At 39.3% G+C, this 16,163-nt stretch overlaps 1 protein-coding gene across 2 annotated transcripts in view; it reads right to left on the bottom strand.

Annotated features, from left to right (window-relative positions):
- Positions 1-16,163, bottom strand: part of LOC309609897 (uncharacterized protein) — a 465,108-nt gene that overhangs the window by 333,810 nt on the left and 115,135 nt on the right. The window lies entirely within an intron of this gene.

Below are 16,163 nucleotides of genomic sequence, written 5' to 3'. Positions count from 1 at the left end.
ATTACCAGGAAGCTTGACTGCATAACTGTCCCCGAAGTTCACTGGCTAGATGAGCAGGTGGAAAAAATCCAAGGGCTTCTCTCCTTCCAGCTTTCTCTGCTGATTCACGCTACATCGTAAATGATTTTTCACATTAATGAGTTAGTCAGGCTACAAGGATACTTTCCTCTCTTCTTGCTTCACTGAAGATACCTCTTTTACTACAGGATCTTTATTTCCTACATGTGGCCACAAGGTAATAGAGAATATGTGGTCCATGAAGACAGAGATTTTCGTGGAGATCTACATCTCCACATATGTACTTACATATACATATACGTATACTTACATGTACAGAAGGAGAGTCAATAGGTGATGCTACTGTGCTTCTCCATGTGCTTCTCCATAAACACTTCTTTATGTTGTCTCTCTATATGGGCTACTCTGGGCTTCTTTGAAGCCTGATGGCTGGTACCCCAGGGCAAGTATCCCCCAAAAGAAATAAAGCCAGGCAGAAACAATACTGTCTTTTGTGACCTAGCCAGGGGCTATGCAGAATCACTTCTACTGCATTCTATCTGTTGAGGCAGTCAGAGAGTCCTGTTTAGATTTAAAGAGGGGAAACCGGCTCCATCTCTTCGTGAGAAATAGCAAGGTTCTAGAAATTCACTTGGGACCCCAAATGTTGCTGTGGACATTTTTAGTCTAAAGAGGAACAGATGTCTGTTAGACAAACAAAGGGCAGAGGCAGGAGCATTTCAGGTAACGTTAGGAAGGAGCATAGGCAACATGGCAAAGTGTGAAACAGAACAGCTTATTCTGCAAACTGCAAGTTGTTTGGACTTTTGACAGGAGCAGTTGTTTGACTGTAGCACAAGATTCAAGGGCAGAATAATATGACAGATTTGTGTTTCAAAAAGAACACTAGTCAAAAAATGTAGAGGATACATTGGTAGGGTCTAGATAGAAGTTAGCTCAGGATGGTGACTGTGTGTAAGTGAATATTGGTAAGAGATAATGAGGTCTGAGGTTAGGATAGCAGGATGGGGATGGGAAGGGGAAGAACATAGGAGCTTCAAAGGCAGAATAATAGGAAGAAATCATTTATTGGATTTCCACTGGGCATTTAATTATCTCAGGTAGCTCTCACGGTAACTCTATGATCTGGGAATTATTATTGTCTTTATTTTGTACGTTAGGAAACTGAAACAGAGAGAAGGCAAGGTACTTACCCATTTTCCCCACAATTTGAACTAGGATTCATAGAGTCCAACGTGGAAGCCCACACATTTAATCACTAAGCTGTACTGATTGCATGTGGTGTTGACAAAAGAAAAAGTGCCCAAGATCATCAACAGGTTTCTGAGTCAAGCAACAAAGTGACTGTCAATGCCACTCGACTAAAGAAAGAAATACAGGAGGATGGGGGACTGGGATGGTGGAAAGGCTGTAAACATGTTTGTACATAATGAATTTGAGGTGTCTGTAGGGAGTTGAGTGGAGATTTCTAACACCCTGTTGGTGATCTACACAAGGCATGAGGGGTTTTGTTCATATAGAAATGAATCCAATGTTTAAGAATCTAGTTGGAGACATTAGATGTGAACAAGTAAAATTAAACAAATATTTTAATAGCAATTCGAGACAATACTATGAAAGATGTCATAGGTCAGCACACAATTAATTTCCATCTTAACTGAAAGTAAAATAAGGATCCAGAAGAGGAAGAAATCTTGATAGGTTGGGGTGATAGGACAATGTTTTACTGAGGAGGTATAACCTGGATCTTCAAAAATGGACGAGGATTTGGATAAAGAAAAGAGAAAACGGAATAATACAAAGGTTTTGGAAGAAGCCAGAGAAAAACTCATAGCCCACAGTGCAAGTGTTTTACAAGGGAAAGCTTTGAAGGCAATATAGGATATGGACACCAGAATGCCAGAGTTCTAATCTGCGGGGCAAGATATGCTGCCTCACTAAGTCTCAGTGACCCCGACTGTAAAATGGGTATTTCAGTTACAACCTCAAGGTTTTTATGAGGATTAAGTAAGATAATATATGTAAAGCAACAAGAACATAGTAAGCACCCAGTAAATGTTTATTACTGTTTTATTTTTTAAAAAAAGAAATGAATCTAAGTCATCAAACGTTTATACTTAAAAGGACCTTAAGGAACTTCTAACCAAATTTTTATTTTATAAATGAGGAAATCTAGGCCCAGAGAGGTGATGCAATTTGCCCACAGAGAAACACCTCTTTAGCTGGTAAAGCTTCCAGGAGTTCTGACACTCACTCTGGCTCAGTGGAGTATGGATTCGCCAAAGAATTATTAGGGAAGAAGCCTCCGTAGTCAAATGCTGGATTTAACAAACAATTTAGTTCAATGTCTTCATGACTTCTCAGAAGCTTTATTACATATATTGGGAATTGCTAAGAAATGGATTTGCTATTCAGTGTTTTCTAAATTCATGTGGCCACTCAGTCCTTTGCTCAGAGAATACTTCTCAGCACTGGTATTCTTTGCTATATGTTGGAGATGCTGGTAGGGTAGAAAATACATAGGCTTTGAGATCAAGCAAAATTGGATTTGAACTAAGTATCCATCAGGCAGTAGCTGGGCAGCCTTTGACATACTATTTAATCTCCTTGAGGCTTAGTTTCTACATCTGCAAAATAGAGTAAGAACATATACTTCACAGGACTTTGTACATCAACATATATAATGCATGTGGCAAAAACCCTGAGACATGATGATAGTCAATGTAAATTAGTCACCTGCTATTTTTACCTCCTCTTCAATCAGCAAATACTCATTGGATATCTTCTATATTCCCCAAACTACTCTCAAATATATATTATTTAATATTCTATTTCTCACTCTTAGAAAAATAAAAAGCATCTAGTCTTTCCTATTTGTTTTACTCTAAATAAAATGTTTATGCATTAATACCAATCACCTTGATGCCAGACCCTAAATTCTTCCAATTTGGGCACTAGAAGAGATGGAGAAGTAGAAATCTCATTTATGAGAAGAAAAAGACCCTTGATTCATCGTAACAAGTCTTCATGGAATTTGGAATTTCTCCAGATACACAGTTAACAAGTTTCCTCTTCCTTGGTACTCATAATTGAATTATAAATGAGTTAGAGCTTCATACAGATAAACACTATATAAGATGGAAAGAAACTGTGATGGTTAATTTTATATGTCAACTTGACTGGGCCATGGGGTGCCCAGATTAAACATTATTTCTATGGATGTCTATGAGGATGTTTCCAAATGAGATTAGTATTTGAATCAGTAGACTCAGTAGACTGTCCCCCCACGATGGGGGTGGACATCATTCAATCTACTGAGGGCCTGAATAGAACAAAAAGTAGAAGAAGGGATGATTCATTCCCTCCCTACCTGCCTACTGATCTGGGACACTGGTCTCCTGCCCTTGGACTGAGACTTACATCATTGCTCCCCTGGTTATCGGGCCTTCAGACTTGGACTGGAATTATACCACTGGCTTTCCTGGGTCTCCAACTTGCAAACAGTAGGTCATGGGACTTCTCAGCCTTCATAATTGTGTGAGCCAATTCTTCATAATAAATCTTCACATGTGTATCTTAATGGTTCTTTTTCTCTGGAGAACCCTGACTAATACAGGTTTTGGTACTGAGTGTGGTTCTAGAAGAACAGAATATTAAGAATGAGTTTTCTGAATTGGTTCCAGAGTTTATGGAATTGGCTCTCTAATGTGATTAGATTTAAAGTTGCTAATGACTCTTTCTGGTAGTAAAGAGAGGGCTGACAATCCATGGCATGATCTGGCAATAGAAATATGCAAAACATCTTCATTGGGCACTCCTAATCAACCACTTATAAGAATCAAGAAGCTAGGTAACTCTGTGTACTACATATGATACTTTCATTTTTTAAAAACGAATGAATATAATGACATTGACTGGTTGCTTCTAATGTTGCTGGACAAAGTACTGTAAGAAAAGGATGAACTCAGGGGTCTGAATTCCCAGTTCAAGCACCATATAAATAACCTAAGAGTTTCTTTGTGCGTCCTGAAGGAGACTCTTGTTTCCTGTAGCTGCAGGGCTGAAAATTTGAAAATCAATGCAGGACCATCCTGTGAATGAATTACAATGCAAGTTGAACTCCTAGCCTCTCACAGTGTCTACTGTTAACGTCAGGGCATTGATCCTGGAAGCTGGGGTGGGGTCATGTGGGAAGACCCTGAGGGAGCTGGAGACATGGAGCCTCTAAATTCTGATGAATCTCTGTCAGTGGAAGAGGTCTCCCCACCCCCCCAGTGGAACTAGCCTCTCCAGACCTTTCCATCTCGGTCTGAGGGGATTCACCCTGCATAGCCTGAGGAAACTGTTAGGGTCTTTCCCTGAGGCAGCTGCCAAGCAAGACAATGCTGAGTATGCTCAGGACCCACCCCTACATCCCTCTTCGCCTCTAGACCTGTAACTGGACTCAAGTCCTAGTAGACTCCTAAAGGGGAGGTGATGGACTACACTCTAGAAGAACGACATGAGTTTTCTCATTTATACAGTCAGGAAAACAGGGAACATGGGTGGGTATGAATATTAGGAATATGAGATAAAGGTAGAAGAAATACAAAGTTGGATCAGGCAGAATTTATTAATATGGTTTCACTAAATCAAGATTATACATTAAATATTACAGCTCAGGGAGTTAGAAAGGGTTCTAACAGTTTGTTCAGTTGGTTGGCTGAAACATGGACCAAAGAGTGGCCCACAGTGAGCAAACTGGAAAATCCCAACCTGCCTTGGTTTAAAGTATAGGAAGGGATTCAAAGGCTTAGAGAGGTTGGAATGTTAGTGTGGATTTGTCATTTAAGACCTACTCACCCACACTAGAAGGGCCCGGAAGACATACCTTTCACCAATACTATGAGAAATAAGTTAGTGGTGGAGCCCCAGCATCCTTGAAGAACTCTGTGATCACTCTTCTGTGTAGGCCAGGCCTTACACTGGGAACTGCAGTCACTGAATTGGGAAACCTAAATGCAATGGGAGTGATTGGATCCCAGGGTGACAGAGGCCAAGCGACAGCACTCCACCACCAAAGGCAGGGTGAGCCTTCTTACCATAATGGACAGCAGAGTCAAAGTAGCAATCAGCATAGCTTGACTCATGCAGACCTATGGCACTGGTTAGTTGATCATTGTGTTCCCAGACATAAGATGCTAAATTCTTACTTAATGTGTATCGGCAGAAAAGTTCTAGGTCAAGTGGACACAAATTTAATCTGAATCATAAAAACAGAGAGTCACAGCCATCTGAACAATTTTCAGGCTTGAGCCACCTTACAGACCCAGACCACTTGGATTAAGTGGGTGCGGGGCAGGTCCCCTTGAGAAAGGACCCCAGTACACTACAGAAATATACTGTTAATTTTCCTCCTAGGTACCCCCAAAAGGTACCTACTGCCTTTTATCAGAGTACTTGTACACTGGGGATAAGGATCAAACCTTTTGGGAACTACTGGATACAGGCTCTGAACTGACACTGATTCCAGGAGACCCAAAACATCACTATGGCCCACAAGTCAGAGTAGGGACTTATGAAGGCCAGGTGATCAATGGAGTTTTAGCTCAAGTCTAATTCACAGTGGGTCCAGTGTGTTCCCAAACCCACCCTGTGGTTATTTACCCAGTTCCAGAATGCATAATTGGAATAGACATACTTAGCAGCTGGCACAATTTCCACATTGGCTCTCTCTCCTATAGATTGAGGATTATTATGGTTGGAAAGGCCAGTGGAACACATTAGAACTGCCTCCACATAGGAAAACAGTAAACCAAAAGAAATACTACATTTCTGGAGAGATTGCAGAAGGAAGGCATATGTCCAGAGAAAATCCCAGACAACTAGTATCTTCCTTGGACTTTATTCTTCATCCCTAAAAAAATTTAGCTCCTAGGTACAGCTGAATTGGATATGGATGAGGTTTAAACAAGTGGAAATAAGCACTCTTCTCACCCTCACATGTGCCGATCATAGGTGGAATTACTTCTGTGCAAAACTAGTTTACTAAAGACATGGTAGCTAGAAATGTAATAAGAAAAATAAAAAGAAATGAAGAAGGAAGGAAGGAAGGCAGGAAGGAAAGAAGGAAGGGAGGAAGGAAGGAGGGAGGGAGGTGGGAAGGGAGGAAGAAAGGAAAGAAGGAAGGAAGGAAGGAAGGAAGGAAGGAAAGGAGGGAAGGAGGGAGGAAGGGAGGAAGGAAGGAAGGAAGGAAGGAAGGGAGGAAGGAAGGAGGGAGGAGGGAAGGAAGGAAGAAATGAAAGAAGGAGAAAAGGGAGGAGGAGGGGGAGGGAGGAAGAAAGGAAGAGAAAAGTTGACCCTTCTCAGCAGAATACAGAACATTTCAATTTAGTTAGTTTGGTATTCTCATAAACCCATGAACAGTGGAGCCAATTGTCCATTAAAGATTTACCAGCCATTCCTAATCTTCAATGTGCAAAGTGTCCTTTGGAGATTTCCCTGTTACTAGTTGATGAGGATTACTCTTCCTTTCAAAGTGATTTATGGTTACTGAAGAATCTGAACAGTAAGAAATGGACTGTTGGTCATATAACCAAAATTTTACATGTGATTACTGACTTTATCAGATCTCAAGTTGTCCCAGAGCACTCTAATAGGACCTTAAATGTCTGCAGAAAAAATTTTTTAACCATCTATCTGAAAAGTTAGATAAATGGCATCTTAAAACCCAATTATCTCCTTATATTGGGGGCTGTATAAGGGATGTTTACTTAGGAATAGTAACCTTTCCCTCTTAACCCACTACCTCCAGATTTGCAAAGATGCAGCCAGAGCTAAGACAATACTTCTATTCTTCTGAGACAACTGAACTAGCAAAATCTAGAAAACACCAGCAACCCTCTGAAATGTCAAAACAGCCTGGTTCAAATAGTTCAACTATTCATATTCACATTAATTATTTCAAAGATACGTATTGACTGCTGATATGCCCAGTATAGTACCTAAGATTACAAAGGTGAGGAAGACAGAGAAGATCCCTCATGGAGCATACAGTCTAGGGAAGAATCAAGGGGTAGGTCTCATCTAAACCCTGAAAGATGAGGATAATATAACCAAACAATGGGGGACACTTGGCAGCCTCCTCAAGTGATTGTGTAGATACAGGAAGTCCTTGGAGATCTAGAATTATTTTTAAGAGGTCTCATAGAAGGGGCCTCAGGCTGTTCTCTCCACTCTCATCCCAGGATTAGTTTCAAAGAGAGTGGAGAACAGAATAGAATTCTGGGATGATTTGGGGAATCCAAAAGAACTCTGAGTTTTTCTGGAAGTCTGGGAGACAGCATCTGCATACATTCAGTCAGCCAATCAACAAACATTCAGAGTGATCCTCGTTGTGTGCCAGGCGTATCTGTACAGGGCTTTTTGTTATTGTTTATAGCACTAAAGCAAGGCAGCAGCAGAGATGAATGGCTTCATGGGATGTCTGGGGCAGAGGGCCCAAGATATCTGCAAGTCTCCAGCACCCCCTCTTCCCCAACTCTCAGGATACAGAAGTTATAGCTCTGAAAGAAAGGAGAGAGAGAGAGCAAACAAGTGTCCCCAAATGCACTTTGCGGTCACGATGAGGGGTCACAGAAGCACAAAGCAGCGTGGAGGACCAAACGGGAGAATTGTCTATCTCAGGAGAGACAAGTGCAGGACAGGTGAAGACCAAGGAGTAGGTACTGTCTCATCACTATTGCTATGAGACTGTGCTATGAGCTTAGATTAGTCCCATGAAGAAGGAGAAACTATGACTTAATGGAGTTTAAACCAGAAATAGGGAAAACTCAGAACTGACTTAGATTGTGTTGTTTATAACCAGAGAGTAATAGTGTCTTTGAATGCATATTTAGTTGAATTATATAAAATAAAGTTTTATTTTCTACACAACCAAGACACTTGAAAACACTGCCACCTGTACACAAGCTGTGTGTGTGTGTGAGTGTGTGTTTACAAACATAGCCAAATGTACTTGAACGTTGGACCCTTCAGAATAGCCACCTCGGGAGGTTCTATTTATGGTGTTGTCATTGTTCAACTCTTTCTTAAGCCTTCAGCATCATTTTATAAACCATACAAGAAAATCAATTTCATTAGTTTATATTTACTCTCCATGTTTGATTATCAATTGTAAAAGAAAGAAAGAGAAAAAAATGATCCACTTAAATCAAGGTTTTATTTACCAAACATGGCACTTGCAGGCTTCTGGTAGTTTCCAAAATTCAACAGACGTATGTTTATTAGCTCTGAATATACGCAAAAATAAGCAATGGCAAAGATGCTTTGAGCAATGGCTACTGTATTGTAATACATGTACTATCAGGTGACTATTTCGAATGAAAACATTCATTTGAATGTATTAGTATATTTGTGGAAAACAAGAATCAACCCAAAAAAGCAGCCACGTTATTTTATTATTATTATTATTTGAAGTCTTCATTGAATTTGTTACAATTTTGCTTCTGTTTTCTGTTTTGGTTTTTTGGCCGCAAGGCATGTGGGATCTTAGCTTCCCGACCACGGATAGAACCTGCACCCCCTGCATTGGAAGGTGAAATCTTAACCACTGGACATCCAGGGAAGTCCCACAGACACATTATTTTAAAGTCCTAGGTATTTAGGGCAGTGACGAAAATCTCAACTTTGACTGAACGGTCATTTCTCCTTCAACTGCACGTTCTCTGTCACTGTCTCAAGCTCCACGTGCCATATATTTCTCCACACTTTAGAAAGGGCTTTCTCAAGAGGGCCATGGCATCAGTGCTGTCACACAAGAAGACAGGGGAGCTTGAGAGTGTCTGGGTCACACTTCCTCCGCTGCCTCTCACACAGGTATCTTTGCATTTTTACAAGCATTACTCATAATCTCATTTTTCATTCCCATCTTGCAACTTTATGCCTTTCTTTTTTTTATTTTATTATTTTTTTTAATTTTTGAATTTTATTTTACTTATTTTTTTTATGCAGCAGGTTCTTATTAGTCATGCATTTTACACACATCAGTGTATACATGTCAATCTCAATCTCCCAATTCATCACACCACCACCACCCACCCCCCGGCCACTTTCCCCCCTTGGTGTCCATACATTTGTTCTCTACATCTGTGTCTCTATTTCTGCCCTGCAAACTGTTTCATCTGTACCATTTTTCTAGGTTCCACATATATGCGTTAATATATGATATTTGTTTTTCTCTTTCTGACTTACTTCACTCTGTATGACAGTCTCTAGATCCATCCACGTCTCAACAAATGACCCAATTTCGTTCCATTTTATGGTTGAGTAATATTCCATTGTATATATGGACCACTTCTTCTTTATCCATTCATCTGTCAATGGGCATTTAAGCTGCTTCCATGACCTGGCTATGATAAATAGTGCTGCAATGAACATTGGGGTGCATGTGTCTTTTTGAATTATGGTTTTCTCTGGGTATATGCCCAGTAGTGGGATTGCTGGATCATATGGTAATTCTATTTTTAGTTTTTTAAGGAACCTCCATACTGTTCTCCATAGTGGCTGTATCAATTTACATTCCCACCAACAGTGCAAGAGGGTTCCCTTTTCTCCACACCCTCTCCAGCATTTGTTGTTTGTAGATTTTCTGATGATGCCCATTCTAACTGGTGTGGGGTGATACCTCATTGTAGTTTTGATTTGCATTTTGCTAATAATTAGTGATGTTGAGCAGCTTTCCATGTGCTTCTTGGACATCTGTATGTCTTCTTTGGAGAAATGTCTATTTAGGTCTTCTGGCCATTTTTGGATTGGGTCGTTTGTTTTTTTAATATTGAGCTACATGAGCTGTTTATATATTTTGGAGATTAATCCTTTGTCCGTTGCTTCATTTGCAAATATTTTCTCCCATTCTGAGGGTTGTCTTTTCGTCTTGTTTATGGTTTCCTTTGCGGTGCAAAAGCTTTTAAGTTTCATTAGGTCCCATTTGTTTATTTTTGTTTTTATTTCCATTATTCTAGGAGGTGGATCAAAAAAGATCTTGCTGTGATTTATGTCATAGAATGTTCTGCCTATGTTTTCTTCTAACAGTTTTATACTGTCCGGTCTTACATTTAGGTCTCTAATCCATTTTGCGTTTATTTTTGTGTATGGTGTTAGGGAATGTTCTAATTTCATTCTTTTACATGTAGCTGTCCAGTTTTCCCAGCACCACTTATTGAAGAGACTGTCTTTTCTCCATTGTAGTTCCTTGCCTCCTTTGTCATAGACTAGTTGACCATAGGTATGTGGGTTTATTCCTGGGCTTTGTATCTTGTTCCATTGATCTCTGTTTCTGTTTTTGTGCCAGTACAATATTGTCTTGATTACTGTAGCTTTGTAGTACAGTCTGAAGTCAGGGAGTCTGATTCCTCCAGCTCCATTTTTTTCCCCTCTAGATTGCTTTGGCTATTCAGGGTCTTTTGTGTCTCCATACAAATTTTAACATTTTTTGTTCCAGTTCTGTGAAAATGCCATTGGTAATTTGATAGGGATTGCATTGAATCTGTAGATTGCTTTGGGTAGTATAGCCATTTTCACAATATTGATTCTTCCAATCCAAGAACATGGTATATCTCTCCATCTGTTGGTATCATCTTTAATTTCTTTCATCAGTGTCTTATAGTTTTCTGCATACAGGTCTTTTGGCTCCCTAGGTGGGTTTATTCCTAGGTATTTTATTCTTTTTGTTGCCATGGTAAATGGGAGTGTTTCCTTAATTTCTCTTTCAGATTTTTCATCATTAGTGTATAGGAATGCAAGAGATTTCTGTGCATTAGTTTCGTATCCTGCTACTTTACCAAATTCATTGATTAGCTCTAGTAGTTTTCTGGTGGCATCTTCAGAATTCTCTATGTATAGTATCATGTCACCTGAAAACAATGACAGTTTTACTTCTTCTTTTCCAATTTGTATTCCTTTTATTTCTTTTTCTTCTCTGATTGCCATGGCTAGGACTTCCAGAACTATGTTGAATAATAGTGGTGAGAGTGGACATCCTTGTCTTGATCCTGATCTTAGAGAAAATGCTTTCAGTTTTTCACCATTGAGAATGATGTTTGCTGTAGGTTTGTCGTATATGGCCTTTATTCTGTTGAGGTAGGTTCCCTCTATGCCCACTTTCTGGAGAGTTTTTATCATAAATGGGTGTTGAATTTTGTCAAAAGCTTTTTCTGCATCTATTGAGATGATCATACGGTTTTTCTTCTTCAATTTGTTAATATGGTGTATCACATTGATTGATTTGCATATATTGAAGAATCCTTGCATCCCTGGGATGAATCCCATTTGATCGTGGTGTATGATCCTTTTAATGTGTTGTTGGATTCTGTTTGCTAGTATTTTGTTGAGGATTTTTTCATCTATATTCATCCCTTATATTGGTCTGTAATTTTCTTTTTTTGTAGTATCTTTGTCTGGTTTTGGTTTCAGGGTGATGGTGGCCTCATAGAATGAGTTTGGGAGTGTTCCTTCCTCTGTAGTTTTTTGGAAGAGTTTGAGAAGGGTGGGTGTTAGCTCTTCTCCAAATGTTTGATAGAATTCACCTGTGAAGCCATCTGGTCCTGGACTTTTGTTTGTTGGAAGATTTTTAATCACAGTTTCAATTTCATTACTTTTGATTGTTCTGTTCATATTTTCTATTTCTTCCTGGTTCAGTCTTTGAAGGTTATACCTTTCTAAGAATTTGCCCATTTCTTCCAGGTTGTCCATTTTATTGGCATAGAGTTGCTTGTAGTAGTCTCTTAGGATGCTTTGTATTTCTGCGGTGTCTGTTGTAACTTCGCCTTTTTCATTTCTAATTTTATTGATTTGAGTCCTCTCCCTCTTTTTCTTGATGAGTCTGGCTAACGGTTTATCAATTTTGTTTATCTTCTCAAAGTACCAGCTTCTAGTTTTATTGATCTTTGCTATTGCCTTCTTTGTTTCTATTTCATTTATTTCTGCTCTGATCTTTATGATTTCTTTCCTTCTGCTAACTTTGTGTTTTGGTTGTTCTTTTTGCTCTAGCTCCTTTAGGTGTAAGGTTAGATTGTTTATTTGAGATTTTTCTTGTTTCTTGGGGTAGGCTTGTATAGCTATAAACTTCCCTCTTAGAACTGCTTTTGCTGCATCCCATAGGTTTTGGATTGTCGTGTTTTTATTGTCATTTGTCTCTAGGTATTTTTTGATTTCCTCTTTGATTTCTTCAGTGATCTCTTGGTTATTTAGTAACGTATGATTTAGCCTCCATGTGTTTGTGATTTTTACGTTTTTTTCCCTGTAATTCATTTCTAATCTCATAGCATTGTGGTCAGAAAAGATGCTTGATATGATTTCAATTTTCTTAAATGTACTGAGGCTTGATTTGTGACACAAGATGTGATCTATCCTGGAGAATGTTCTGTGTGCACTTGAGAAGAAAGTGTAATCTGATGGTTTTGGATGGATTGTCCTATAAATATCAGTTAAATCTATCTGGTCTGTTGTGTCATTTAAAGCTTCTGTTTCCTTATTTATTTTCATTTTGGATGATCTGTCCATTGGTGCAAGTGAGGTGTTAAAGTCCCCCACTATTATTGTGTTACTGTCGATTTCCTCTTTTATAGCTGTTAGCAGTCGCCTTATGTATTGAGGTGCTCCTATGTTGGGTGCATATATATTTATAGTTGGTATATCTTCTTCTTGAATTGATCCCTTGATCATTATGTAGTGTCCTTCCTTGTCTCTTGTAACGTTCTTTATTTTAAAGTCTATTTTATCTGACATGAGTATTGCTTCTCCAGCTTTCTTTTGATTTCCATTTGCATGGAATATCTTTTTCCATCCCCTCACTTTCAGTCCGTATGTGTCCCTAGGTCTGAAGTGGGTCTCTCGTAGACAGCCTATATATGCGTCTCATTTTTGTATCCATTCAGCCAATCTATGTCTTTTGGTTGGAGCATTTAATCCATTCACGTTTAAGGTAATTATTTATATGTATGTTCCTATGACCATTTTCTTAATTGTTTTGGGTTTGTTTTTGTAGGTCCTTTTTTTCTCTTGTGTTTCCCACTTAGAGAAGTTCCTTTAGCATTTGTTGTAGAGTTGGTTTGGTGGTGCTGAATTCTCTTATGTTTTGCTTGTCTGTAAAGCTTTTGATTTCTCCATCGAATCTGAATGAGATCCTTGCCAGGTAGAGTAATCTTGGTTGTAGGTTCTTCCTTTTCATCACTTTAAGTATATCATGCCACTCCCTTCTGGCTTGTAGAGTTTCTGATGAGAAATCAGCTGGTAACCTTATGGGAGTTCCCTTGTATGTTATTTGTCGTTTTTCCCTTGCTGCTTTCAATAATTTTTCTTTGTCTTTAATTTTTGCCAATTTGATTACTATGTGTCTCAGTGTGTTGCTCCCTGGGTTTCTCCTGTATGGGACTTGCTGCGCTTCCTGGACTTGGGTGGCTATTTCCTTTCCCATGTTAGGGAAGTTTTCGACTATAATCTCTTCAAATATTTTCTCTGGTCCTTTCTCTCTCTCTTCTCCTTCTGGGACGCCTATAATGTGAATGTTGTTGCGTTTAATGTTGTCCCAGAGGTCTCTTAGGCTGTCTTCATTTCTTTTCATTCTTTTTTCTTTATTCTGTTGCACAGCAGTGAATTCCACCATTCTGTCTTCCAGGTCACTTATCCGTTCTTCTGCCTCAGTTATTCTGCTATTGATTCCTTCTAGTGTAGTTTTCATTTCAGTTATTGTATTGTTCATCTCTGTTTGTTTGTTCTGTAATTCTTCTAGGTCTTTGTTAAACATTTCTTGCATCTTCTCGATCTTTGCCTCCATTCTTTTTCCAAGGTCCTGGATCATCTTCACTATCATTATTCTGAATTCTTTTTCTGGAAGGTTGCCTATCTCCACTTCATTTAGTTGTTTTTCTGGGGTTTTATCGTGTTCCTTCATCTGGTACATAGCCCTCTGCCTTTTCATCTTGTCTATCTTTCTGTGAATGTGGTTTTTGTTCCACAGGAACAGGATTGTAGTTCTTCTCGCTTCTGCTGTCTGCCCTCTGGTGGATGAGGCTATCCCTTTATGCCTTTCTATTGATCTTAGTTCTGTTGCTCAGAGACACCAATGAGAAATGTTGAGTACATTCAATAAATAAAAAATATCCATCCACCCTGTACGTGATTCCTCTTTAGAAAATTGTGCAAATAAAATAGTGTTTTTCTGCTCCCTGTTCATTCTTGAGACCAAAGACTGTGCCCTGAATGTGTAATTGACTCCAGGGATAGGTAGAGGGTGTTCTAAATTTCAAATCTGAGTCCTGGTTCTGAAGCCCAATATTGCCTTAGAGAAGTTTCCTTCTATAATTACTGATTACCTCTCACATACTGGAAATGAAGTCACATCTACAAAGGTCCCAGTTTAGACTGTAGCATTTGTGAATTTTTCCTGAATGAAAAGTGCATTTATTTGCATTATTTCTATAAAAGACTTTGTTTACAAATGAGAAAACAGTCTTTTATCACATATATTTTGCCAGTTTGAATTTAGTCAGGGATCTTGGTATATTGATGCATATTTCATTCAAACAATACTTTGCTTTAAAAAATTTGCAGCTGGGGCTTCCCTGGTGGCGCAGTGGTTGAGAATCTGCCTGCCAATGCAGGGGACACAGGTTCAATCCCTGGTCTGGGAAGATCCCACATGCTGCAGAGGAACTAAGCCCGTGAGCCACAACTACCGAGCCCATGTGCCACAACTACTGAAGCCTGCGTACCTAGAGCCCATGCTCCGCAACAAGAGAAGCCACCACAAACAGAAGCCTGTGCATCACAACGAAGAGTAGCCCCCATTCGCCGCAACTAGAGACAGCCCGTGCACAGCAACAAAGACCCAATGCAGCCAAAAAAAAAAAAAAATTTGTAGTCAAAGATCACCTAGGAGGTGAATTTTTTATCACACAGGTGAGTTAATTCGGGGATCAAAATTATGCCCTTTATCTCCGTACTATGGATAATTGAAGTAAATACCATGGAGAAGGATGGAAAGAATTCTGATCTAGGCATAGGAGATGTGGGTCCTAGTATTTGCTCCCAAGCTCTGTGGATTTAATTGGACTTCCTCAAGCTCCCTTTCTATTTTCTGTGAAAATGAAAGGGCTGATACCTGATCTTCACTGCCACTAATATTTTCAGGCTTCATGGACATAGTGTGAAGGTATATTTTCATAAGCATCTAGTTGTACTTCATGACAACTTTGTCTGTCTCTCTTCCCTCATTTCCAAGTTTCTTAACAGCATTAAAAATATTTTGTCCATGGAGAGCAGAATATTGAGGAGCAGGACCTGAGAGGTTGCATTGGGAAGCCTTCTCAGACTCAAACCCTAAGTGACAAAAATAGAGCAAACCTAAATTACATAAAGCAACCAGAAGTTATGGGCTTATGCCATTGAAAATTCTAGTTACAGACTGAATTGTATTACCTCAAAATTCATAGGTTGAATCCATAACTGCCAGTATCTCAGAATGTGACTGTTTGGGAAATTGGGTCTTTAAAGAGGTAAGTAAGGTTAAATGAGGTCACATGGGTGGGCCCTAATCCAATCTGACTGGTCTTATAAGAAGAGGAAATTTGGACACACAAGAAAACACCCAGGGTATACATGCAAGGGGGGAGGACCGAATGAAGAGGCAGCAGGAGGGTGGCCGTCTGCAAGCCAGGGAGAGAGGCCTCAGAGGAAGCCGACCTTGACAGCACCTTCATCTTGGGTCTGTAGCCTCCAGAACTATAAGAAAATACATTTCTATACTTTGAGCCACCCAGTCTGGTGTTTTATTATAGTAGCCCTTGCAGGGGTCTGGTGAAAAATGAAAATGTGGTACCCTGGTTTAAAAAGCAGGAAAAAAGTGCCACTAAAGATACTAAAACATTAGGCTTTTTCCCCTTCTTCCTTCTTCTTTCTTTGACTTCTGGTGATTTGTTGTTTGGGGGTTTGGGGTTTTGATTGTTTGTTTGTTTTTGCTATTTTAGGTGATCCCGAGCAAAGGAAAATTAAATGTCAAATTATTAGCATGAATTTTACCATTTATCTCTCTGTTGTACAATGGCAGCTTCAAACGCAAATATAAGAGCACTTAATTCACATGCAGAGTCATCCAGATTGCACAATTC

The sequence above is a fragment of the Balaenoptera borealis genome (genome assembly GCF_965194805.1).
Source record: "Balaenoptera borealis genome assembly, chromosome: 13".
Taxonomy (NCBI): domain Eukaryota; kingdom Metazoa; phylum Chordata; class Mammalia; order Artiodactyla; family Balaenopteridae; genus Balaenoptera; species Balaenoptera borealis.
The sequence above is the reverse complement of the archived record's forward strand: the minus strand, read 5'-3'. Positions and strand labels throughout refer to the sequence as shown.